The 27,096-nt window shown below is 40.4% G+C and overlaps 1 pseudogene; it reads right to left on the minus strand.

Annotated features, from left to right (window-relative positions):
* Positions 1 to 27,096, minus strand: part of LOC128660036 (zinc finger protein 721-like) — a 663,758-nt pseudogene that overhangs the window by 279,362 nt on the left and 357,300 nt on the right.

A 27,096-nucleotide genomic window follows, 5' to 3' on the forward strand; every position in this document is an offset into this window, starting at 1 on the left:
TTTGTACAACCAGCACTGTAGCAGCATAATAATCAGCATAATTAATGATAATGACAATTAAATTGATTGACAGGCACAGACACTGGTCTTACCTTGGCCGTGCACAATTCTTGCAGAAGTTCAGAACTTAGACAGTTGATCAAGTGTGGCAAGTGTGCTACAAAATTACACTTGCGCTGCCCGCACAGTCTGATAACCCTCAAAACGGGACAAAATGAATATTATTAAAGAAACGACGTGACGGGAGAAAAAAACATAAAATAACGGTACTGTCCCTTTCAAAACGGGACGTATGGTCAGCATACTCATAGAGGTGATCATGCCCCAATCGGACATATGTTAAATGGCATGTTATAGAAAGCATAAAAAGACAAAATATAAACAAAAAAACAAACAAACTTAATGTTAGCCTACTGGCCAATCAGCATCCATTTTGCATCAAAATCTGATACGTCATGCAAAGCAACCATGGCTTACTCCCCCTGTCACTAAGGACGCCTGGAGGAACAACGAATCAGATCAACCCTCCTCAATGTAATGGAAATGTTCACTCGTCTGCTCAGTGAATTATCAACTGATCAAGACTATAGAATAAATCATTGTACTCACACAACAGTACACTCCAGTGTGTCACATAAAAATATCAAGCTACCATCAGTCAAAATCATTCTAACGATAGCGGTTGTTAATAACGATAAAGATTTATAACGGAATGCCGCCCTTGACTGTGTCTCCTTCTAACGCTGACAAATAATAAGATCAAAACAATGTCCCCAACATAGTGGCCGGCAGAGTACCACCAACAATACCACATGCATGTATCACATAACAACAATAGGTCATCGCCGCTTGCCACTATCAGATCGATTCAGATGTAAATAAACAAGGTATCCATGGTAACCAAAGTTAGGATGCAGTGTTAGAGTAGGCGTGTATATAGGCGTGTCATGGCAACCAGAATAACATGATAGGACACCATTTAAGAGTAGGCGTGTATAAAAGCATATCATGGCAACCAGAGTGACATGATAGGACGCATTTTAGAGAAGGCGAACAGACAGTGATGTTGTAAAAATAAAACAAAAGTAATGTCCCATCTTGGAAACATAACTAGAACAAAAATCCACACAATCCAGTTTAAAATAACGATACCATCTGATACAAATAACAACACCATCTGATACAACTAAGTACTACAACCAAGGCAACAAAAGTTTATACTGATCTCAAGCAATGAATAAAGGTTTATATTGATCTCAAACAATAAAAATAAAAAGAAAAGGCAATTACTCCACAGAATAAAGCTCACATACCTACACAAAACTAATACTCCATGGATAAAGTGACACAAACTAAAACTTCAAGATCACAAATAAAGGTTTGGCTATATTGCACACTAGACAAGAAAACTATTAACTCTTAAAGCACATAACTCCAACACCGGAATAGCATGAAATGGGCCTTAAATGTGCTATCATATCAAATCTCCATATCAGGGCAAAGCCTAGGAGAAATACAATTTGTTCATATCAATAAACAAAAAAACAAAAATTAAACCCAAATGCACCAACGTAAGTGTCCACCTTATCATAATGTGAACAGTTAAAAAGTAGCAAAAAGAGGGCTAAGAACTGCCAAATATATCAGAAGGAGGGCATGAAAAACCCCAGAGAGACCAAAGACTGGTAACAGCTATATACGTAAAACCAGTGATAAGACATGTATATTAAAAATTACAGAATATGGGAATATAAAATACAGTTTACTCCTGATCTTAAGTGATCCTTTATGAATCTAAGTAGATAATTTCCTTCAGGATCTTTACCCATAAAGATCGCCCACAAACAGCGATGAGAGAAACCAAGAAATTGCGGGTTGAGGATTGCGGCCTGACAACCAGTCTATGGCGCTGAAATAGATTACTACCTCTGGCGGATCAAACTTATCTTTTTGCAGCATATGTCTAGCGGGTATAAAGCTTATAAACCTGTGGATTCCATGGAGAGAGGGACTTTGTTGTCTGTCTGGATGAAGGAGAGGATGGATCCACAAATCTGGTCGGCGCTAGCAACATTGGAGCTTCGCATGGCTGCACAGTTTGCCTCTCTCACCCGATGCCTCTCTTCTGACAGGGAGAACTCTCTAGCGGCTCCAGACGATGATCTTATCACAACTGCTAGCCAACCGTCGGAAGAACACGGCCTACAATACAGAGGTCCCCTTAATGAGAGCACAGACGGCGTTAGCAGCGCTATACCTACCTTTGTTGAGAAGTCTGGTGACGTTTATCCTCGGCCCGCAACCCTCCAGACCTTTGAGATCTCCTCTGCTCTGTCTCCCCTTAGTGCAGCCTCACACTCTATGCTAAACCCATGGCAGCCGATCGCAGTAGGGCTGGAGGTCGATAGACCCACTACGAACCTCATAGGGAACTCCTGCACGCCCATTTCGAGTGAGGTGAGTCCTGAGATAAGCTGCTGGGGATTTAACTCCGCCATGTTGGTCTCGCAGAACTTACGCACCAGTGAACACACTACCTATTCTGCGCTTCCACTTTCACAATTAAATTGGATCCCTCAGCCATTAGCTCTAATAGAAGCCTGCCACAGAGGGAACACCATATCCTGGTCTGGTCTTTCACAAAGCCCTTTTGATCCGGGTGGTAGGTCCCATAAGCCATCTGACTACTAGATAGGGTCGAATAGTATGTATATCCTGCAGATAGGCTGATGACTGATTTACTACTTCACTTCAGTATTACCTATCAGATACTCCAAAGAGAAGTTAATAGGAGTGATCCTATTCTCAGCACGCTTTATCTATTTTCAGTTTAACCTTAGGGTGTATTCAAAGCATTTAGGGCTGCAGATACAATACTCCATAGGTGTACTGATGATGGCATATATGAGAATATATCGGATTACAAATACATGCTCCCTGTGACAAGTGTACACCGATAATGACTTCTAATGGCTGATACAAGAATTTGTATACACGTTTCTGGGTTACTGAATTGCAGCTCCGTTAAAATATGTTAAAATATGTTTTTTTTTATATTATTATACCAGCTAGCTTCCTTTTACAATAGTAAGCAGTGCTCTATTTAAAGTTTTTTATGATTAATATTCTACCCAAGTTTTCTGCCTATGTGCTGTTGTGATTGATCCTACTAAAGTCACTAATTTATAGACATCTGTCGCCCAACTATAGTAGATTCGATTGGCAATGTTGTTCGGGGATAACTCTACAGAGAAAATTAAATAATAGACTGCAATCTGCATCAAATTACTAAACTCCTAAGCTGTTTTTATATACATTTGCTAAGTCAGTGACACCCTACTAGAGACGCACAGATACCAGCTGACTATATGAATAATACTGCTGTAAAATGTGGAGGAGGTTCTATTAACTATGCACTGTCGTTCAAAGGTTGTATTTACATGTCTGTTTATAACTTGGATAAGGTCTCCTTGTGTGTACATTGATATGGACCACCTTTTTCAATAGCAACTTACATATGTACACCGCTAAAGCTACAGCCATATTATGTCATAACTGTACAATCCTGTCATAACTGCAGCGTGTTTTTCCCTTATGTGGATATTATAAGTAACTAATGTATATGACTTGCACTCTCACATTTTATCTCTGCCATATTTAGACCTAATACAACTCAACAAATACAAATCAGTTTTATCCTAGTGTATACCCTGTGGGGCTACCCTATATGTTCAAGCCTTCTGTAGATGATGGGTTGGTTCATTCTTAGGCACAGAACGTACCACTTTGATATTACCAAACAATATTCTCAATCTCAGAGACATGCATCCTATCTACCGCAGTTATTCCATACATGTACTAATACATGCTGCTGGGCTGTGTCAGCTGGGAAAGCACGGTCCAGCATATACATGTACATTTTTGTTTCTTCCTTATATAAACATCTAGGCTTTAACCACAAGGCGCTAGACATCTGATGTGTCCCAAGCTATGAGATAACTTAACTATATTGGTTTGAAGTATATGTGTAGTCCCTGACAGTATATATGGTGCCGAAGACATTTCCCTCACAGCTATGTATACATTTCGGCTGTGATTTATTACGCCCATCTCCTCCCTTGGTGTCCTTTATGTCAGTGCTGTTGCAACATGAGAATCTTAGAAAAGCCCACGCAAGAGACTCCCTTATCTCTCTTAAAGTACCCCACTGCATGGTTGTCAGAGACCTTACAATACCTCTTCATAAATATCATTTATTTCAAGCTGAGAGTTGTTTATTTTGCAGCTAGCGGTCCCTTATGCCCTCTACTTACACATATGTTTTATATGTGCAGTTTGCTGTTATGACTTAAACTACCTTAAGGGAAAAATTTTCAATTCTGATCCCACTCTATCTATAGCTCCCTTTAAGCTTATTTGTGAGAAACTCATAGCTTTCTCAGGTCACTGCTTTCTCAGTCATTCACCACCTTCATATGTCCCCTCTCCTCCCTTTCCCGCCGGCATTTTTTACCTGCGGGTCATATCCCTACTCCTTTTACCCGCATCGCCTATTGTTGACACCTCCCCAGGAGAGGGGCTCATGTAGCAGTCCCTTCCCTTTCGTACATATATATACATAAATGTCCCCCCCTGTTTATATCCTCTCTGGGAAGCTTCCCTTACTCTCACATGCCCTAATTTCATTTTAAAAGAGGCGTAGTACAGGAATCACCCACTAAGAGTATACTCAAAACTCTTATGATTTAATTCCATTCCACTTCCAACAGCCTTGTAGTCTGTGCTTTCATAACATTTTAACTGGCTCCGCCCCCCCCTTTTTCCCACTTTACTACGAGCGGTTCTTGCCCGCTGTATTCCCTACCCCCCCATACACTCAGGCCTACGGGAGGCCTGACAAAAGCCAACTCCCTATCTCTCCCTATTTTCAGCTTATTTAACATCCCATATCTTGGAGTAGGGAACACTTAGTTAAAGGTTAAAAAAAAAAGAGGTCTCATAATTATATGTTCCAGCTACCCTTATCTACCACACTTGAATTTCTCTCTATCTTTAATTTTATATATCATACTATTTATGATCCACATGTCAGATATACTGTTATATCCCTTGTTAGAATACATTTTCTGGCTGTTGAACTTGCTGTTCTGTAAACTAAAAGCCTTCATTGGCATGTATTTACCACTGCTGTAGATCAGACTCAGTGATTTTAATGGTAATAAGGGTATCCTTATGTATTAGTTAAATTATACTTTCTTTACGAGAAATGTATAGATATTCTTGTCAAGTCTAATTTGTACCTGGACATGTTTTTCTGTTTTATTGTTATCACGTTTTACCTCAATAAAAAATTATTTAAAAAAAAAATAAAAAATTACAGAATATGAAATTTAAAAACAAAATTGGCACATTGAGGACTGGTAAATACTAAATCTGTGGTATAGGACCTGATATCATACAGTTTAATTTATTAATATCCTACGAAACCTCTAGGACTAGAAAAGAGACCCAAAATGCAAGACACAATAGGCATCATAAACAACATCATAACAATCTAATAAGTATATAAACAACATATGATGTAGAGAAAGACTCAATAATTGATCTGGCGAAACAAAATATAGGCACCTCAAAGTAACCAAAGAGGGTGTCTAATGGAGGACTCTCATAACAATAGATCGTGGACTCTCAAAATGGAAAAATCATGGGCCCTTGAAAAAAGAAGGATCTTGAACTCTAAAATGCGTCCTATCATGTCACTCTTATTGCCATGACATGCTTGTATACATGGCAAGCTTACTCCCAGTAGTTAATCACATCAAATGTGAATGAAATCCTTCTGGGACCAAAGTTTTCAGCTTGTGGATCCAATAGATCTCCTGCCTCTCCAGAATCTTTAGTTTACTACCACCTCTGCGAGGCACACTTATACTCTCAATAGCATTCCATTTAAAGTGCTGTACTTGTTTATCATGCACTTGAATAAAGTGCCTCTATACTTGAATAAAGTGCTCTTTTATCCGGGAACATATATCCCTTGTAGTTAAACCAATATATTGTTTTTTGTGCTGAGTGCATTCCACTAGATAAATCACATAGGTGGAAGTACACTTAACACAGCCTCTAGTGGAGAAGGTTTCATTTGTACAAAAGATGTGAAATTATTACCGTTTTATATATGTACAGGACTTACAGCGTGGAACACCACATTTGTAAGTTCCTCCAACTTCTAACCAGGAGCTGCGTGCTTCTGTGATGGGCAACATGCTTGGTGAAAGCATGTTGCCCATCGTTAGATTTTTAGAGTATACAAAATCACATCCCTGTTGAACTATGTTTTTCAAATCGTCATCACCATATAAAATGGGCAGGTACTTTTTGATGATATTACACACTCCAGAGAATTGATTTGAAAATTTTGTAACAAATCTTAGGTTTTTTCTTTCACATCCCTGTTTTCTGTTTTTAAGTAATACTTTTCTATCCATAGTTTCTACCTCCCTATACACTGAGTCAATCATCCCCACATTGTAGTCTCTCTCAATGAACCTTTGTCTCAGGTCAGCTGACTCTTTAACAAAGTCAGAATGCAAGGTACAGTTACGCCTCACGTGCAAAAATTGTCCTTTGACAATTCCTTTATACACATGTTGAGGATGTCCACTTTGCGCGTGAAGCAAACTGTTACCTGCAATTTCTTTACGATGTAGGGTCGTGGTAACCTCTCTTGTTGAGGGAGCTGCTCTCAACACTAAATCAAGGAACACAATCTAAGACTTGTGCCAGCAATGGGTGAACTCTAAACCTTTGTCATTGGAGTTCAAATAGTCCATAAACCCATGTATGGTCTGTTCATCCCCATGCCAGACAAGTAAGAGATCATCAATGAATCTCCTATAGAATTGAATGTGCTTAATGAAGGGATTTCCATCCGCAAAGACGTGGAACAGCTCCCACCAACCCATAAACAGGTTGGCATAGGAGGGGGCAAACTTAGCCCCCATAGCTGTTCCACGTCTTTGCAGATAGAAATCACCCTCAAACATGAAAAATTATGACTCAAAAGGAATTCAACCACACTGATAATATATGATTATATATATACACATACATACATACACACACACACTGCCACTTGACATGCTGGAATATCAGTGCTAGATTTATTTATTTGCTTAATATGCTTATATATTTACTGGATTGCAAATAACTCTCCTGGTACTGAGGAGTGGACTAAAAAATGTCTTTATTATGTCACAAATGGGCAGTTTTATACATGTGTAACAGCGCCACCTAATGGTCAGAGCATTGTTATCCACTGCTAGAGAATATTGATACTAGTAGCCTCTACTGCATAGCTTTCTACTCAAGGTTTGTTGTTGTGGACATTTAATTGATGTGCCTGAACAATCATTTTTTTTTATGCCCATGAAAGGGGAAAATAAAATATTTAATTTAAAAAATTATTAAATATAGCAGCTTTAGTGAAATGTTTTGCAAATGTGTAAAATGTATCAGAATGCAACAAATAATGTTCTATTTGTGACAGCAATTAGCAAGCAGATTGATTTTATGTATTGCTGACCCCTATGAGCAAATCAAAAGTAATTTAGCACTGTGTACTTCAGGGAAACTATGTAGCTTTAAGTGCCACTTAAAGATCACATTTCCAGTTCACAAATCATGTGTTTGTTTATGCAAGTCCATCTACAGGCTGCCATTGGTGGTATGGTAGTTGGTAACTTAGCTTGGACTCTTATCAGTGCTATTTATTATTAGATGCTATGTCCAGCTTATATGTGCTATATAGTAGATTTGTGTCACTTAAAACTACATAGTTTAGTTTAATGTCCCTTTAAAACTGACCCTGCTACACATCTGCCACTAGTTAGTCTGAGCAGGAGTGATGAGATCATGTAAAACAATACAAGTGTTGCTAACAAATTAACATAACAACCTTTTGTCTACTCAGTAACAAGGTCAGATTGGCTCCTACAAATAAGGCAAACTATGTGGGGTTATTAGTTACCGGGCGCCCCTCGATAAAGCAGGGCTGATAATGTGCACTTTGGGGGAACAGTGTTTATTAACCCTACACTGGAACAGAGAGCAGCACAGTGTGTATAAACCCTTCACTAAGACAAAGAGCTGCACAGTGTGTATTAACCCCTTCACTAGCACAGAGAGCTACATAGTGTGTATTAACCCATCACTAGCACAGAGAGCAGCTCAGTGTGTATTAACCCTTCACTAACATAGAGAGCAGCACAGTGTGTATTAACCCTTCACTAGCACAGAGAGCAGTAGTGTGTATTAACCCTTCACTAGCACAGAGAGCAGTAGTGTGTATTAACCCTTCACTAGCACAGAGACCAGCACAGTGTGTATTAACCCTTCACTAGCACAGATAGTTGCACAGTGTGTATTAACCCTTCACTAGCACAGAGAGTAGCACTGTGTATTAACCCTTCACTAAGACAAAGAGCTGCACAGTGTGTATTAACCCTTCACTAACACAGAGAGCTGCACAGTGTGTATTAATCCCTCACTAGCACAGAGAGCAGTAGTGTGTATTAACCCTTCACTAGCACAGAGAGCAGCAGTGTGTATTAACCCCTTTCACTAGCATAGAAATCTGTAGTGGGTACTAACCCTTCACTAACACAGAGAGCTACACAGTGTGTATTAACCCTTCACTAGCACAGAGAGCTACACAGTGTGTATTAACCCTTCACTAGCACAGAGAGCTACACAGTGTGTATTAACCCTTCACTAACACAAAGAGTTGAACAGCACTTAGTATCACATTGCCTGGCACAAGCAGATAAATAACATGCACTAAAAGGACAACATTTATAACAATTATAAACTTTTTAAGAAGACTAGAAAGTGACTAAAACTTTTTATCACACAACACAGCCTGACTCACTCACCCAGCAACAGCTGCACAGGAAGTAATGCCCAGTTCATGAATGAATCGTTCTTTTGAACTGGTTCTTTTCAGTGAACTGTGAATCAGTTCACCATAGTGATGGCCAGTTCATGAACGAATCGTTCATTTGAACTGGTTCTTTTCAGTGAACTGTATGAATCAGTTCACCAGACTGAACTGATTCATTTGCAAACAGTTCACTTCCTGAGTCTGCAGCAGCACTGGTAATACGATCCTAGAGTGAGTTCTGCTTCTGCTAACTGCTCCTTTGCAATGAATCACACAGCAGAATCTCACTCTAGGATCATATTACCAGTGCTGTTGAATCAGTGAACTGTTTGCAATGAATCGCTCTGTTAACAGTTCACTGATTCAAAGAGTAATATGCCATTTCTGAATTGTGTTACACTTTCACAATAAATAGCATTTTATTTGTTAGCTACCCATATTTCCCCACAATTGCTTTTTTAATGAAGTGTGTTGAAAACCACAATGTACGTTAAACTTTTTTTTTTTTTTAACATAATGCTGTCTTGTTACTTCATTAGGGCTACTACATATTCTAAAATAAAGAACCACAGTAGATTGCTTTCTTTTTTTTATTCATAAGGAAAAGAAGCAAATTGTATACAATTTGTAAAATGTTCTCAAATAAACTACAAGCTGGTAGTGCTGGATTCACACAAGGAGGAGTCCATGATTGATTTGATGCAGGAGCAACTAGCAGCAGAGAGCAGACACAGTGATTCAGGACTCGCAGAGAGCAGACACAGTGACTCAGGACTCATTCTAAATGATTCAGAATCGCTGCGTCTGTACTGAATCTGCGATTCTTCTGCTCTGCCTCTCAAGCGCATCATGTGATCAGTAGGTGAACTGATGAATCGGTTCATGAACCGGTTCAGTTAATCGAACCGTCCAAAATGAACTGATTCATCAGGATGAACCGAACTTCACATCACTAGTTCACCAGACTGAACAGATTCGTTCACTTCCTGAGTCTGCAGCAGCACTGGGGTAATATGATCCTAGAGTGAGTTCTGCTTCTGCTAACTCCTCCTTTGCAATGAATCACACAACAGAATCAGACATCCTCACTCTAGGATCATATTACCAGTGCTATTGAATCAGTGAACTAACTCATTTGCAATGTATCTTTCAGTTAACAGTTCACATCAAATATGATGTCACAGCAGTTCTTAATATACTCCTGCCTTCAAGTTGAGGAGAGGGCTTGAGGTTGACTTTAGGGGGTAAACACTGGATATGATTTTCATTGTAATGAAACTTTTTTTAAATGCTGTGTCAATATTTATGAAGCGTTCTGGATTTGGGTCTGGGACATATGGCCCCTTTAGTTTAATGTAAAGACTATATGGGTAATCAAGATTTTAACACACTAAGTATACCAAAAATAGAGCTTGTGACATTTTTATTGCCCATATCTATAGAATAATCATCATAGCTACATAAAATATTGTTCCATCAAATCTGGAATGATTTGAGTAATCTGTGCTATGTATATTTGTGGTGTACATTTAATAATGGTTTTGCAATTGTTAAAATATCCCAGCCTATAAAATGATCTTCATCTGAGTGAACAGGTGCAAAGACACCCAATAAGAAACTGCAAAACCTTGATTCATTACAAAGCTGAATCTAACACTGGCTCCTTAGAACGTGTGATAAACTATTGGAATTAAACATGCCTTTCTATATGAAAGAAAACATTAAAAGTCATATAGTACAATGTGTATATTTACATGGTTCAGAAAAGGGATCTTTTTATGTTCACTTCTATTATATCAAATATATATTTGCAGTTAAATAGCTAATATAATGTGGATATGCTGAAACATAGGTAAAATGTATCAATGTGACTCATGATTCAGAAATAAATCAGGAGGAAACTGATCAGCAAACGGAGCGTCCGTGAAACCAGAAAATCTGCGGCTCTGCCTCATGTGCGTCACATGTTCAGTAGGTGAACTGATGAATCGGTTCATGAACCGGTTCAGTTAAACAAACCGTTCGAAATTAACCGATTCATCTAGAAGAACCGAACTTCCCATCTCTAGTGAGGTGAGGGTGCCTAACTGCTTAATCAGTCCTGATTAAAATGCATAGAATAGGTGCAGACCCAATATTATCTAACATGTTAACAATGCAGAGAACTGTTTGCAGAAAAATACAAGTAACAAATGTTTTTGTTCATTAAAGGGACAGTAAACACCAGAATTTTTGTTGTTTAAAAAGGTAGATAATCCCTTTATTACCCATTCCTTAATTTTGCATAGCCAACACAGTTATAATAATATACTTTTTACATCTGTGATTACCTTGTATCTATGCCTCTGCAAACTGCCCCCTTATTTCAGTTCTTTTGACAGACTTGCATTTTTAGCCAATCATTGCTGACTCCTAGGAGCTTCACGTGCCTGAGTTCAATGTTATCTATATGAAACACATGAACTAACACCCTCTAGTGGTGAAAACTGTCAAAATGCTTTCAGATTAGAGGCAGTCTTCAAGGTCTAAGAAATTAGCAAATGAACCTCCTAGATTTAGTTTTCGTCTAAGAATACCAAGAGAACAAAGCAAAATTGGTAATAAAAGTTAATTGGAAAGTTGTTTAAAATGACATGCCCTATTTAAATCATGAAAGATTTTTTTTTTACTTTACTGTCCCTTTAAACTTTAAACTTAGGTGTGCTAGCTGGAGGCGCTGGTTCAGCTTGTATCAGTCGTTGGTATCTTCCTTTCCTTTCCTTCCTCTGTTGTATAACTCTAGGTGCAAAATAGTGGTGCTGAAATATCAGACAATACACCATACAAAGGTGAATATCTATTCACAGTGTATATTGCAGGTTACCGGCTCCTTCCCAATATGAAAAGACAATATCACAGATTCAGTAAAAAAGTTTGTCTTTATTTGGCTCAACGCAAAAGCGTTTCAACGGTCCCAGCCGTCTTTCTCAAGAGCAATAAAAGTGCTTTACAAACCAAAGCATGTTTTTTTTAGTTCTTGCCTCATGGGGCCCCCCTGGCCCATTGGGCCCCTGACAGGAGTCACCCCTGTCACCCCCTGATGGCGGCCCTGATAGAGTGTATGGATGTGCTTATCACTGATAGTGAAAAGGCAGGTGCATTTTTCTTACACTTCTATGGGTTCATGAGATTAGCTCAGAAACATAACGACCTAGCAACACTGCTAGACTGGGTTCTTAATCACACTACTGATAGCATTGAAAAGGTAAACCAGGAACAAATCCATCAGAATGGTTGCTTTGCAAAATCGTATGGCTTTAGATTTTAGTTTAGCTGCAAAGGGGGGAACATGTGCGCTTATAGGTAGTCAATGTTGTGTATATATTAATGACACCTCAGGTGAAGTTACTGCTACTATTGATGCTATAAGAGAAGTACAAGACAAACTCAGGTATCACCTTGGAGATAAGTGGAATACAGTGTGGTTTACTTCCATATTTGGTGAGGGGCTCCTGCATTGGTTGCTTGTGTTTGCTTTTTGTGGTGGTTGCTGTCATGGTCCTTTTCTGTCTAAATGTTTTGTTAACCAATTGTCCAGTATCTCCAGCACCCCCCTTATGTTGCAACAGGAAATTGCACATACTTGTTCCAAAACAGATCCTGAACTTGCTAGTTTATGTCACCCTGACTGGGGCCTGGGGAAGACAATGCACAAAAAAGCTACAGATGGTTTCCTGGAGCTTGCCAACTCAAGTGCAAGGGATCACATTATCTTCATGGAGCATCTTCGTTTAGGAACTATTGAGTATGGTAATGATGATTAAGGGTTTACTTGTTTGGTTGTCATTACTACCTCAATTTCCACTCACCTAAGGACTCACTCTCAGCTACAACTACCTTTACTTGCTTAACTTTGGCTCCTGCCACCACATATACTCTTTGTGCTACTTAAATCCCTGCACTCAAGGCTGAGGTACCCTGCTATCAGCTTGAGAGGAGGGGTCACATGCTTTATAAAGACTGCCTTTGTTTTAGCTCTTGTCTGCACTACACAGCTGCTCTATACCTAAGCCTCAGACTGGAGAGTGGGCACCAGCCGTCAAGAGGTTCCTGTATCAACTTGAAGAATTCTGTTGTGAGCTGACCACTTGTGACCCCTCTAAGTACCTGAATCTACCATCAAGAAGAATGCTGCTGTTTAATAAAAGAATTGCTTTGTTGTTTTGTTGTCCATATTCAAATGTGTTTTCAAAGGACAAAAGAGGGGACTGATGGATATTACCTTTTATTATACACTTTGCTGGAGTCATACAACATGAACGTTACTAACATACGGCTAGATTACGAGTTTTGTGTTATGAGCGGTGCGGTGCTAACTTGCAAGTTATTGCCACCGCTCACCTCCCTATAGCGCTGCTATTACAGGTTTGCAAAAACCCGGCGTTAGCAGGCAAGGCAATATTGCAGCGTTGAGCAAAATTGACCTACATACACTTATTAACCCCTAATCTGCCACCCCCGACATCGCCGCCACCTACATTACACTTTTTAACCCCTAATCTGCCGCCCCCAATGTCCCTGCCACCTACATACACTTATTAACCCCTAATCTGCCGTCCCCAATGTCGCCGTCCCCAATGTCGCCGCCACCTACATTACAGTTATTAACCCCTAATCTTCCGCCCCCAACGTTGCCGCCACTATACTAAAGTTATTAACCCCTAAACCTAAGTCTAACCCTAACCCTAATGTAACCCTTACACCCAATAAATTTAATGTAAATAAAATAAATCTAAATAAAACCTACTATTAATAACTAAAATCCTATTTAATACTAAATACTTACCTATAAAATATACCCTAAGCTAGCTACAATATAACTAATAGTTACATTTTAGCTATCTTAGGCCTAGATTTGGAGTTTGGCGGTAGATGGGCTGTTAACGCTACGCAGGCTTTTTTCTGGCCGCACCATAAAATTAACTCTGGTATCGAGAGTTCAAAAAAATGCTGCGTTAGGCTCCAAAAAAGGAGCGTAGAGCATTTTTACCGCAAATGCAACTCTCGAAACCAGAGTTGCTTACGGACGCGGCCAGCCTCAAAAACGTGCTCGTGCATGATTCTCCCATAGGAAACAATGGGGCTGTTTGAGCTGAAAAAAAACCTAACACCTGCAAAAAAGCAGCGTTCAGCTCCTAACGCAGCCCCATTGTTTCCTATGGGGAAACACTTCCTACGTCTGCACCTAACACTCTAACATGTACCCCGAGTCTAAACACCCCTACCCTTACACTTATTAACCCCTAATCTGCCGCCCCCGCTATCGCTGACCCCTGCATTATATTATTAACCCCTAATCTTCCGCTCCGTAAACCGCCGCAACTTACATTATCCCTATGTACCCCTAATCTGCTGCCCCTAACCCCGCCGACCCCTATATTATATTTATTAACCCCTAACCTGCCCCCCACAACGTCGCCGCCAGCTACCTACAATAATTAACCCCTAATCTGCCGACCGCAAAGCGCCGCCACCTACGTTATCCTTATGAACCCCTAATCTGCTGCCCCTAACACCGCCGACCCCTATATTATATTTATTAACCCCTAATCTGCCCCCCTCAACGTCGCCGACACCTGCCTACACTTATTAACCCCTAATCTGCCGAGCGGACCTGAGCGCTACTATAATAAAGTTATTAACCCCTAATCCGCCTCACTAACCCTATCATAAATAGTATTAACCCAGAATCTGCCCTCCCTAACATCGCCGACACCTAACTTCAATTATTAACCCCTAATCTGACGACCGGAGCTCATCGCTACTATAATAAATGTATTAACCCCTAAAGCTAAGTCTAACCCTAACACTAACACCCCCATAAATTAAATATAATTTAAATCTAACGAAATTAATTATCTCTTATTAAATAAATTATTCCTATTTAAAGCTAAATACTTACCTGTAAAATAAATCCTAATATAGCTACAATATAAATTATAATTATATTGTAGCTATTTTAGGATTAATATTTATTTTACAGGCAACTTTGTATTTATTTTAACCAGGTACAATAGCTATTAAATAGTTAAGAACTATTTAATAGTTACCTAGTTAAAATAATAACAAAATTACCTGTAAAATAAGTCCTAACCTAAGTTATAATTAAACCTAACACTACCCTATCAATAAATTAATTAAATAAAATACCTACAATTACCTACAATAAAACCTAACACTACACTATCAATAAATAAACTAAATACAATTTCTACAAATAACTACAATTACATAAACTAACTAAAGTACAAAAAATAAAAAAGAACTAAGTTACAAAAAATAAAAAAATATTTACAAACATAAGAAAAATATTACAACAATTTTAAACTAATTACACCTACTCTAAGCCCCCTAATAAAATAACAAAGACCCCCAAAATAAAAAAAATTCCCTACCCTATTCTAAATTAATACATTTAAAAGCTCTTTTACCTTACCAGCCCTGAACAGGGCCCTTTGCGGGGCATGCCCCAAGAAAATCAGCTCTTTTGCCTGTAAAAAAAAACATACAATACCCCCCCCCAACATTACAACCCACCACCCACATACCCCTAATCTAACCCAAACCCCCCTTAAATAAACCTAACACTAAGCCCCTGAAGATCTTCCTACCTTGTCTTCACCTCACCAGGTATCACCGATCCGTCCTGGCATCCGGTGCTGAAGAGGTCCAGAAGAGGCTCCAAAGTCTTCCTCCTATCCGGCAAGAAGAGGACATCCGGACCGGCAAACATCTTCATCCAAGCTGCATCTTCGATCTTCTTCCATCCGGTGCGGAGCGGGTCCATGTTGAAGCATCCGACGCGGATCCATCCTCTTCTTCCGGCGTCTCCCGACGAATGACGGTTCCTTTAAGGGACGTCATCCAAGATGGCGTCCCTCGAATTCCGATTGGCTGATAGGATTCTATCAGCCAATCGGAATTAAGGTAGGAATATTCTGATTGGCTGATGGAATCAGCCAATCAGAATCAAGTTCAATCCGATTGGCTGATCCAATCAGCCAATCAGATTGAGCTTGCATTCTATTGGCTGATCGGAACAGCCAATAGAATGCGAGCTCAATCTGATTGGCTGATTGGATCAGCCAATCGGATTGAACTTGATTCTGATTGGCTGATTCCATCAGCCAATCAGAATATTCCTACCTTAATTCCGATTGGCTGATAGAATCCTATCAGCCAATCGGAATTCGAGGGACGCCATCTTGGATGAGGTCCCTTAAAGGAACCGTCATTCGTCGGGAGACGCCGGAAGAAGAGGATGGATCCGCGTCGGATGCTTCAACATGGACCCGCTCCGCACCGGATGGAAGAAGATCGAAGATGCAGCTTGGATGAAGATGTTTGCCGGTCCGGATGTCCTCTTCTTGCCGGATAGGAGGAAGACTTTGGAGCCTCTTCTGGACCTCTTCAGCACCGGATGCCAGGACGGATCGGTGATACCTGTTGAGGTGAAGACAAGGTAGGAAGATCTTCAGGGGCTTAGTGTTAGGTTTATTTAAGGGGGGTTTGGGTTAGATTAGGGGTATGTGGGTGGTAGGTTGTAATGTTGGGGTGGGGGGGTATTGTATGTTTTTTTTTACAGGCAAAAGAGCTGATTTTCTTGGGGCATGCCCCGCAAAGGGCCCTGTTCAGGGCTGGTAAGGTAAAAGAGCTTTTAAATGTATTAATTTAGAATAGGGTAGGGAATTTTTTTATTTTGGGGGTCTTTGTTATTTTATTAGGGGGCTTAGAGTAGGTGTAATTAGTTTAAAATTGTTGTAATATTTTTCTTATGTTTGTAAATATTTTTTTATTTTTTGTAACTTAGTTCTTTTTTATTTTTTGTACTTTAGTTAGTTTATGTAATTGTAGTTATTTGTAGAAATTGTATTTAATTTATTTATTGATAGTGTAGTGTTAAGTTTTATTGTAGGAAATTGTAGGTATTTTATTTAATTAATTTATTGATAGGGTAGTGTTAGGTTTAATTATAACTTAGGTTAGGACTTATTTTACAGGTAATTTTGTAATTATTTTAACTAGGTAACTATTAAATAGTTCTTAACTATTTAATAGCTATTGTACCTGGTTAAAATAAATACAAAGTTGCCTGTAAAATAAATATTAATCCTAAAATAGCTACAATATAATTATCATTTATATTGTAGCTATATTAGGATTTATTTTACAGGTAAGTATTTAGCTTTAAATAGGAATAATTTATTTAATAAGAGATAATTAATTTCGTTAGATTTAAATTATATTTAACTTAGGGGGGTGTTAGTGTTAGGGTTAGACTTAGCTTTAGGGGTTAATACATTTATTAGAATAGCGGTGAGCTCCGGTCGGCAGATTAGGGGTTAATAATTGAAGTTAGGTGTCGGCGATGTTAGGGAGGGCAGATTAGGGGTTAATACTATTTATTATAGGGTTAATGAGGCGGATTAGGGGTTAATAACTTTATTATAGTAGCGCTCAGGTCCGTTCGGCAGATTAGGGGTTAATAAGTGTAGGCAGGTGTCGGCGACGTTGAGGCGGGCAGATTAGGGGTTAATAAATATAATATAGGGGTCGGCGGTGTTAGGGGCAGCAGATTAGGGGTACATAAGGATAACGTAGGTGGCGGCGCTTTGCGGTCGGCAGATTAGGGGTTAATTATTGTAGGTAGCTGGCGGCGACGTTGTGGGGGGCAGGTTAGGGGTTAATAAATATAATACAGGGGTCGGCGGGGTTAGGGGCAGCAGATTAGGGGTACATAAGTATAACGTAGGTGGCGGTCGGCAGATTAGGGGTTAAAAAAATTTAATCGAGTTGCGGCGATGTGGGGGGACCTCAGTTTAGGGGTACATAGGTAGTTTATGGGTGTTAGTGTACTTTAGAGTACAGTAGTTAAGAGCTTTATGAACCGGCGTTAGCCCAGAAAGCTCTTAACTCCTGCTTTTTTCCTGCGGCTGGAGTTTTGTCGTTAGAGCTCTAACGCTCACTTCAGAAACGACTCTAAATACCGGAGTTAGAAAGATCCCATTGAAAAGATAGGATACGCAAATGGCGTAGGGGGATCTGCGGTATGGAAAAGTCGCGGCTGAAAAGTGAGCATTAGACCCTATTTTGAGTGACTCCAAATACCGGCGGTAGCCTAAAACCAGCGTTAGGAGCCTCTAACGCTGGTTTTCACGGCTAACGCCGAACTCTAAATCTAGGCCTTAGGTTTTATTTTTATTTTACAGCTAAGTTTGCATTTATTTTAACTAGGTAGAATAGTTATTAAATAGTTATTAACTATTTACTATCTACCTAGCTAAAATAAATACAAATTTACCTGTAAAGTAAAACCTAACCTGAGTTACACTAAAACCTAACCTTGCACTACAATTAAATAAATTACATTTATTAAATACAATTAACTAAATTACATTTATTAAATACAATTAACTAAATTACATTTATTAAATACAATTAACTAAATTACATTTATTAAATACAATTAACTAAATTACAAAAAAAAAACCTCACTAAATTACACAAAATAAAAAATAATTTATCAAATATTTAAACTAATTACACCTAATGGTGGGTTTTACTGTTGGGGGTTGTTTGTATTTTTTTTACAGGTAAAATAGCTGATTTATTTGGGGCAATGCCCTGCAAAAGGCCATTTTAAGGGCTATTGGTAGTTTATTTTAGTCTAGGTTTTTTTATTTTTGGTGGGGGGGACTTTTTTATTTTGATATTGCTATTGGATTAGGTGTAATTAGTTTAAATATTTAAACATTTCTTTTTTATTTTGTGTAATTTAGTGTTTTTTTGTGTGTAATTTAGTTAATTGTATTTAATTAATATAATTTATTTAATTGTAGTGTAAGGTTAGGTGTTAGTGTAAGACAGCCAGGTTAGGTTTTATTTTACTGGTAAATTTGTATTTATTTTAACTAGGTAGCTAGTAAATAGTTAATAACTATTTTCTAACTATTCTACCTAGACCTATTCTACCTAAAATAAATATAAACTTAGCTGTGAAATAAAAATAAAACCTAAGCTAGCTACAATGTAACTATTAGTTATATTGTAGCTAGCTTAGGGTTTATTTTATAGGTATTTAGTTTTAAATAGGAATTATTTAGTTATTAATAGTAGGTTTTATTTAGATTTATTTTAATTATGTGGATGTTAGGGTGAGACTTAGGGTTAGGTTTAGGGGTTAATAACTTGAGTATAGTGGCAAAGATTTTGTGGGAAGCAGATTAAGGGTTAATAACAGTAATGTTGGTTGCGGCGATGTTAGGGACAGCAGATTAGGGGTTAATAATATTTAACTAGTGTTTGCGATGCGGGAGTACGGCTGTTTAGGGGTTAATATGTTTATTATAGTGGCAGCAATGTCTGGAGCATCAGATTAGGGGTTAATAATTTTATTTTAGTGTTTGCGATGTGGGAGGGCCTCGGTTTAGAGGTTAAAAGGTAGTTTATGGGTGTTAGTGTACTTTTTAGCACTTTAGTTATGAGTTTTATGCTACGGCTTTGTAACATAAAAGCCATAACTACTGATTTTCAGTTTACGGTACGGATCTTGTAGTTATGGGCTGTACCGCTCACTTTTTGGCAGGAAAGGCAAACTCGTAATATCGGCGCTATAGAAGTCCCATTGAAAAAGGACTTTTTGAAAGCTGCGGTAGTTACGTTGCGTTTACGGCCAAAAAAGTGTGCGGTACAGAAATAATAAGACTCGTAATAGCAGCGGTAGTGAAAAAGAGCCATAATGCTGCTTTTTCCCTCATAACGCAAAATTCGTAATCTAGCCGTAAGTGTTTTGTTTTTTGCGTGTGTATGGTGAGGAATGAGTTAAAGGTTTGTCTGTCTTAAATGTTCAACAGGGCCCCTTAGCTTAGAGGTGGCTATCTCAGTAAAATCAGTTAGCACTTCCCTTATCAATACAAATGGGAGACACATACAGCCTGAGTCTAGGTCACCATTATATGTTGGTTACACAAGGTACAAATATGGTATGGTAAGGTCATGCTAATAATGTACTTCATGAACTGATCACGTGCTGATCAGGCCTTAGGTCAGTGCTTTCCAAACTGTGTGTCGTGACACATTAGTGTGTCGGCAGTAGTGTGTAGGTGTGTCCCTGCTTTAATACAATTTTTTTAGAATTTAACATTTTTTTGGGGTTTCCAACTTTCTGCCTGCTACCCATATCACGTGGTTCACACCTAGTGGGTCACAGATCATCTTAACCTATTGGCGCAGCGCAGCGGGAACTGAAACTATTCCCATTGGCGGCTTTGGCAGCACTTTGGCTCCTGTCTGCACCTGTAGTCTCCTCTCCTCAATTGGCTCGTGACTGCACATGTAGTCAGTGAGTGGTACAGCAGTGAGTTTGCTGCGCAGGCAGTAGTCAGTCAGACTCGCAGAGCTCTGAGGGTGGCAACTTAAATGCTGAGCTGAAGTCAGAAGTCATAGTGTTTTGTTGCAACTAGCTCCCAGTAGTGCATTGCTGCTCCTGCTCTTGATATATCGATAGGAAGTGGAAGCTTAAAAATGCTTGATGATAAAATGCGAGTGTCTTTATCTAATATTCCACTAAATATTCCGAAACTGTGTTCATCCCATCAACCTCATACAGCCCATTAAAATAGTAAGTAGCTATTGGTGTTATTAAACTTTTTTTTTTAATTCTTGCACATGCATACTGTTACTTGTAAATACATTTCATCCTATAATATAAAAGGCCAAGTGTGTTTGTCCGAAGCTGTCATGCACAGTAGGGACAGCACAAGGACAAACACACATGGCCTTTGAGTCCTACTCCCTAGCTGATCTGCGGCAGAAGTGGGTGTGGTCTGGTGTAAGCGGGGGCATGGTCGGCATGAAGAGGGCGTGGTCGGGGTGTGAATGGCTGTGAAGGGGGCGTGGCCAGCCGCGGTCGCGAGATAGAGAGGGGAGAGAGATAGAGAGGGGAGAGAGATAGAGAGAGAGGAGAGGAGGGGAGAGAGAGGAGAGGAGGCGAGAGAGAGGAGAGGAGGGGAGAGAGGAGAGGAGGGGAGAGAGGAGAGGAGGGGAGAGATGAGAGAGAGAGAGGAGAGGGGGGGAGAGAGAGAGGAGAGGGGGGAGAGAGAGAGGAGAGGGGGGAGAGAGAGAGGAGAGGGGGAGAGAGAGAGGAGAGGAGGGAGAGAGAGAGGAGAGGGGGGGAGAGAGGAGAGGGGGGAGAGAGAGGAGGGGGGGAAGAGAGGAGAGGGGGGGGATAGAGAGGACAGGGGGGAGAGAGAGGAGAGGGGGGGAGAGAGAGGAGAGGGGGGGGAGAGAGAGAGGGGAGGGAGAGAGAGAGAGGGGAGGGAGAGAGAGAGGGGGGAGAGAGAGCTCAAAAGAGAGGGGGAGAGAGAGCTCAAAAGAGAGGGGGAGAGAGGGGGGAGAGAGAGAGCTCAAAAGAGAGGGGGAGAGAGAGTGCAAAAGTGATAGGGGAGATAGAGAGCAAAAGAGAGGGGGGGAGAGAGCGCGAAGAGAGGGGGAAGAGACTGCAAAAGAGAGGGGGAGAGAGAGAGGGCAAAAGAGAGGGGGAGAGAGAGCGCAAAAGAGAAGGGGAGAGAGCGCAAAAGAGAGGGGGAGAGAGAGCGCAAAAGAGAGGGGGAGAGAGAGAGGGCAAAAGAGAGGAGGAGAGAGAGAGCGCAAAAGAGATGGGGAGAAAAAAAGAGAGGGGGGAGAGAGAGCGCAATAGAGAGAGGGGGAGAGAGCATGAAGAGAGAGGGGAGAGAGCGCAAAAGAGAGGGGGAGAGAAAGAGCGCAAAAGAGAGGGGGAGAGAGAGCGCAAAAGAGAGGGGGGAGAGAGGGAGAGCACAAAAGAGAGGGGAGAGAGAGAGCAAAAGAGAGGGGGGAGAGAGCGCAAAAGAGAGGGGGAGAGAGAGAGCGCAAAAGAGAGGGGGAGAGAGAGAGCGCAAAAGAGAGGGGAGAGAGAGACCGCAAAAGAGAGGGGGAGAGAGCGCAAAAGAGAGGGGGAAGAGAGAGAGAGCACAAAAGAGAGTTGGGAGAGAGAGAGAGAGAGAGGGGAGAGAGGAGGGGAGAGAGAGAGGAGGGGAGAGAGAGAGGAGAGGGGGAGAGAGAGGGGGAGAGAGAGAGGGGGAAAGAGAGAGAGCTCAAAAGAGAGGGGGAGAGAGAGCGCACAAGAGATGGGGGAGAGAGAGCTCAAGAGAGAGGGGGAGAGAGAGCGCAAAAGAGATGGGGGAGAGAGAGAGCGCAAAAGAGAGGGGGGAGAGAGCACAACAGAGAGGGGGAGAGAGAGAGCGCAAAAGAGAGGGGGAGAAAGAGAGCGCAAAAGAGATGGGGGGGAGAGAGAGAGAGCGTGAGAGAGAGAGAGCGCAAAAGAGATGGTGGAGAGAGAGAGCACAAAAGAGAGGGGGAGAGAGAGAGCGTAAAAGAGATGGGGAGAGAGAGAGCGCAAAAGGGATGGGGGAGAGAGAGAGCACAAAAGAGAGGGGGAGAGAGAGAGAGAGCACAAAAGAGAGGGGGAGAGAGAGCGCAAAAGAGAGGGGGGAGAGAGCGCAAAAGTGAGGGGGGAGAGAGACCGCAAAAGAGAGGGGGAGAGAGCGCAAAAGAGTGGGGGAAGAGAGAGAGAGCAAAAGAGGGGGAGAGAGAGAGAGCACAAAAGAGAGGGGGGAGAGAGAGAGGGGAGAGAGAGGAGGGGAGAGAGAGAGGAGGGGAGAGAGAGAGGGGGGAGAGAGAGAGGGGAGAGAGAGAGGGGGAAAGAGAGAGAGGGGAGAGAGAGAGGGGGAAAGAGAGAGAGCTCAAAAGAGAGGGGGAGAGAGAGCGCTCAAGAGATGGGGGAGAGAGAGAGCTCAAACGAGAGGGGGAGAGAGAGCGCAAAAGAGAGGGGGGAGAGAGTGCAAAAGTGAGGGGGGAGAGAGCTCAAAAGAGAGGGGGGAGAGAGAGCTCAAAGGAGAGGGGGAGAGAGAGAGCAAAAGAGAGGGGGAGAGATAGCAAAAGAGAGGGGGAGGGAGAGAGCGCAAGGGGTGGGACCGATGTACTGCAAAAAATGGCCCGTGTGAACGGGCTTTAGGACTAGTTATTATATAATTTATGTATTTGTCCGTATCTCTTAAAACAAGTTAGTTTAACCTCCTGTTTGCTAGTACAACTGAGTTACTGTGTCGCGAAATGATGTAGGTCTAAAAAGTGTGTCACCAACATGAAAAAATTGTGTTATATATACTCCCTCAGATTCTGTGACAACCCTGTTATAGTATCTCCCTGTGCACTTGTAATAAACTATATTATTCACCTTACAGCCTCCTGGTTCTTACCAAGGTCAACTGAAAGACCCACACTAGCACAGGGAGCAGCACAGTATGTATTAACCCCTTCACTAGCACAGTATGTATTAACCCCTTCACTAGCACAGTATGTATTAACCCCTTCACTAGCACAGTATGTCTTAACCCCTTCATCAACAGAGTGAGGTGCCCAAGGTGTTAACTCCTTAAGGGGATACTAAACCCAAATTCTTTCTTTAATGATTCAGATAGAGCAGCAATATTAAAGAGACACTCTATACCCCACAGTAATGTGTACATACCTGAGCTAACTCTTAAATCATTTCTCATGCACTTGGTCCATTCCTCTGCAGCAGGCTCTAAGTTGCTTAAAACATTAACTTTTTTTCTAATCCAGCAATCTAAAATGTCTGCCAGACTCCACCCACCAATTGCTAATAATTTGGTTATTTTATGTTTTGTCCAATCAGCATTGACTCGTAAATAAGTTTTTTAACATGCACACAATGTTTAATGCATGCGCAGTGTAGACACCATAAGTGTATAGTTCAAGTTATAACCTAGTTATTTTAGCTGGCACAATTGTTCTGTGTTGCATTCATTTTTAACACCTCTCTTCATAGCCCTGTGATTGCCTCTCGGTGGGTGCTGAGAATTGTATCTTTTACAATAATATTTTTTCATAATTAGTCCTCTCTGCGCTACACATTTCCCATTTGCATTTCATGAACAATTTATTTTGTAGAGAAAACAACTGTACCGGGCCATTGGCGGCCTGCAGGTGCCTAGGTGATCCCCGCCGTCTGTTACCTCAGAAACACGCACCCTAGAGATAAGAAGAGGGATGGGGGTATAAGACCACTTAGTGGTGCCCTCTGTGATGGGGACTTTGGGCAGCTCCATACAGCATTGTCCTGGATGGTGCAAACCCACAGAGATTTGTTTAAATGTAATTATTATTGGGAGTATGGGGTAAGCACTAGTTATACACCTCCTGGATGTGCTTCTTCTACCTCCCCTTAACTCCATTACCGAGCAGGCAGGTGGGGGAGGGATGAGGTCCGGTGGGTAGGAAGGTGAATATGGAGGGGAGGCTGACTGCACACTACAGCTTTTTAATAATTTATACAAAAACAATGTATGTTCCATGGTTATTTCAAAGTATATAATATGAACACCTGCTTCTATATGCCCCACATATTGACGTCTATCTTGTGGCCATTCATATCCTACAGTCATAATAATATACAGAATATATAGACTTTTAATGATTCTGACTGAGGTATTTTCAAGATGGACAAGTACCAGGTTCAATCAGTATTGTAGTAAGTACAAGTACCAGGTACAATCAGTAGTGTAGTTAGTACAAGTACCAGGTACAATCAGTAGTGTAGTTAGTAAATGTGCAGCTACACTAATAATGTTTTTCATTTCCTCCTTATCTTTTGCTGCATTTTTAATGTTTCTTAAATGCTCCATTAATCTCAGGTGTAGTTTCCTTGAAGTCATGCCCACATAGTATAAATTGCAAGTACAGTGTAATACATAGATTACACTCTCTGTATTGCAACTTATGTATCTTTTGATGTTATGTTTTTTGCCGAACCTGTCTGTGATAGTATCTGTACTGCGCATGTATTTACATGTGCTGCAGTTGCCACATTTCCTTGCTCCTGGTTTGAATGCCGAAATGGTTTTCTTTTTCTGGAAATGGCTACTTGTTACAAGGTCTTTTACATTTTTTGTTCTTCTATAGCCTACTGGGGCCTGTCTCCTAGGATGGTCTTTAATGTCGGATCCATCATTAAGATGTTCCAATGTTTTTGTACGATATTCAGAATTTGTTGTGTTTGGCTATTATATGTCATAATTAGCCTTGGTGTATTAGAGCTCTTTTTGTGTTTTTTGAAAAGGAGGTCATGTCTAGGAGTGTGTAAAGCTCTATATTTGGCTTTTTTAGTACTTCTTTTGCTGTATCCTCTTCTCCATAGCCTCTCCTCCAATTCTTTAGCCCTGTTGTTAAATACTTGCTCATCTGAGCAGTTTCTGCGTAACCTTAAGAACTCTCCTGTAGGTAGACTTTTCATTGTGCTTGGAGCATGTGCACTTGTGCTATGTAACAAGCTGTTTGCGGCTGTAGGTTTCCTGTACAGGTCGGTGGTCACATTACCATCACTGTTTTTGTTAATAGTTATGTCTAAAAAGTTTATTTTGGTAAGACTTTCTTCATGTGTTAGCTTGATGTTCAAGTCATTCTGATTTAGAAGTTTCAGGAAGTTTAGTAAATCACTGTGTGTGCCCTCCCAAATAAAGAGGATGTCATCTATGAAACGTATCCACATAGGGATACAATCAGTGTACCTTTGGTTATTATCTGTGAATACGTATTCTTTCTCCCACCAGCCTAAGAACAGATTGGCATAGGTGGGGGCACAGGTGATGCCCATGGCTGTGCCTCTGGTCTGCAGGTAGAATTGACCATCGAATGTAAAGAAATTGTAGGTCAGTACGAAATCTAACAATTTTAGAATAAAGTTGTCATGTTCCCTATTTTCTTCTGAGTATTTTTCTAGAAAGTATCTTGTGGCTTTGATACCTTGTTGATGGTCAATCGAAGTATAGAGGGATTCTACATCAGTAGTCACTAACCAAGTAGAGTCATTTAGAGTTAGATTTTCTAATCTTTGCAATACCTGCATTGTGTCTTGTACATATGTGATGGTAATAGTTCTACATATTGTCGTAATCTTAGATCAATGTATGTACTGGCTTTTTCTGTTAAGCTCTCAATGCCTGACACTATGGGCCTACCTGGTGGGTTTTTTGCATTTTTATGTATCTTCGGTATCATATAAAAAGTCGCGATTTTAGGTTTATCCACTTTTAGATACTTAAATTCTTTGGTAGTGATGACTCCTTCTTTAAAGGCCTTGTTGACCATATTCGAGTAGATATTCAAATATCCTTCTGTGGGATTATGTAGCAACCTTGTGTAACACGATTTGTCCTTTAGTTGTTTATTAGCTTCTTTCAAGTAAAGATCTAAAGGCCAGATGACTATATTGCCACCTTTGTCAGATCCACGAATGACTACTTCATCCCATTGTGTCATTTCGTTTATGGCCTGTTGTTCTTCAAATGTTAAATTGTATTTTTTGGGGGCTAGTTTTAGTGATGTAATATCACGACATACACAGTCTCTAAACATCTCTATTTGAGGATTGTTGTAGTTCTTTGGTACAAATGTGGATTTATTTCTTATGTTGTCTCTCCACTTGTCTGGGGTCTTAAGTTCTGATTCCCCTAGTAGATCCTCCAAATCATTTAAGGTAAGTCTTTCTTCTTCTGTCCATCCTGACATATTTTCTTCTGAGGAGAAGAATTTTTTTAGGAACAATTTCCTAGTAAACAATTGTACATCTTTTACAACCTCAAATTTGTCAACATTATTAGTTGGACAAAAGGATAAACCTTTGGATAGTACTGAAATGTGATTGGATGTGAGTTGCAATGTGGATAAGTTTATGACTCTCAATGATTCATTCTGATCTGTGAGAATGGACTCTGGTCCCTCCTGGGTGGTCTCCAGTGGCCTTGTTGCCCTCTCTGATATCTGGTTCTGCCTCTGGTTGGTTTTTTGTTTATGCCTCCCCCCTCTGCATATTCTCCTCCTGTTTCTCCTGCATCTAAAAAATCCTTCCTCTTGTTTCTACTAGATGATCTCGGTATAATCGGATTGGAAGGAGATAAAGTATTCAGGTTGGAGGAGTGGGGGGGATTACTGCTAGAACTTCCCTCTTCTCCATCTGTATCAGAGATATCACTTTCTATGATGTTTACTTTGGGGTTTTTATTGTTATTTCTATAGAA

This window comes from Bombina bombina, chromosome 5 (assembly GCF_027579735.1).
Source record: "Bombina bombina isolate aBomBom1 chromosome 5, aBomBom1.pri, whole genome shotgun sequence".
NCBI lineage: Eukaryota > Metazoa > Chordata > Amphibia > Anura > Bombinatoridae > Bombina > Bombina bombina.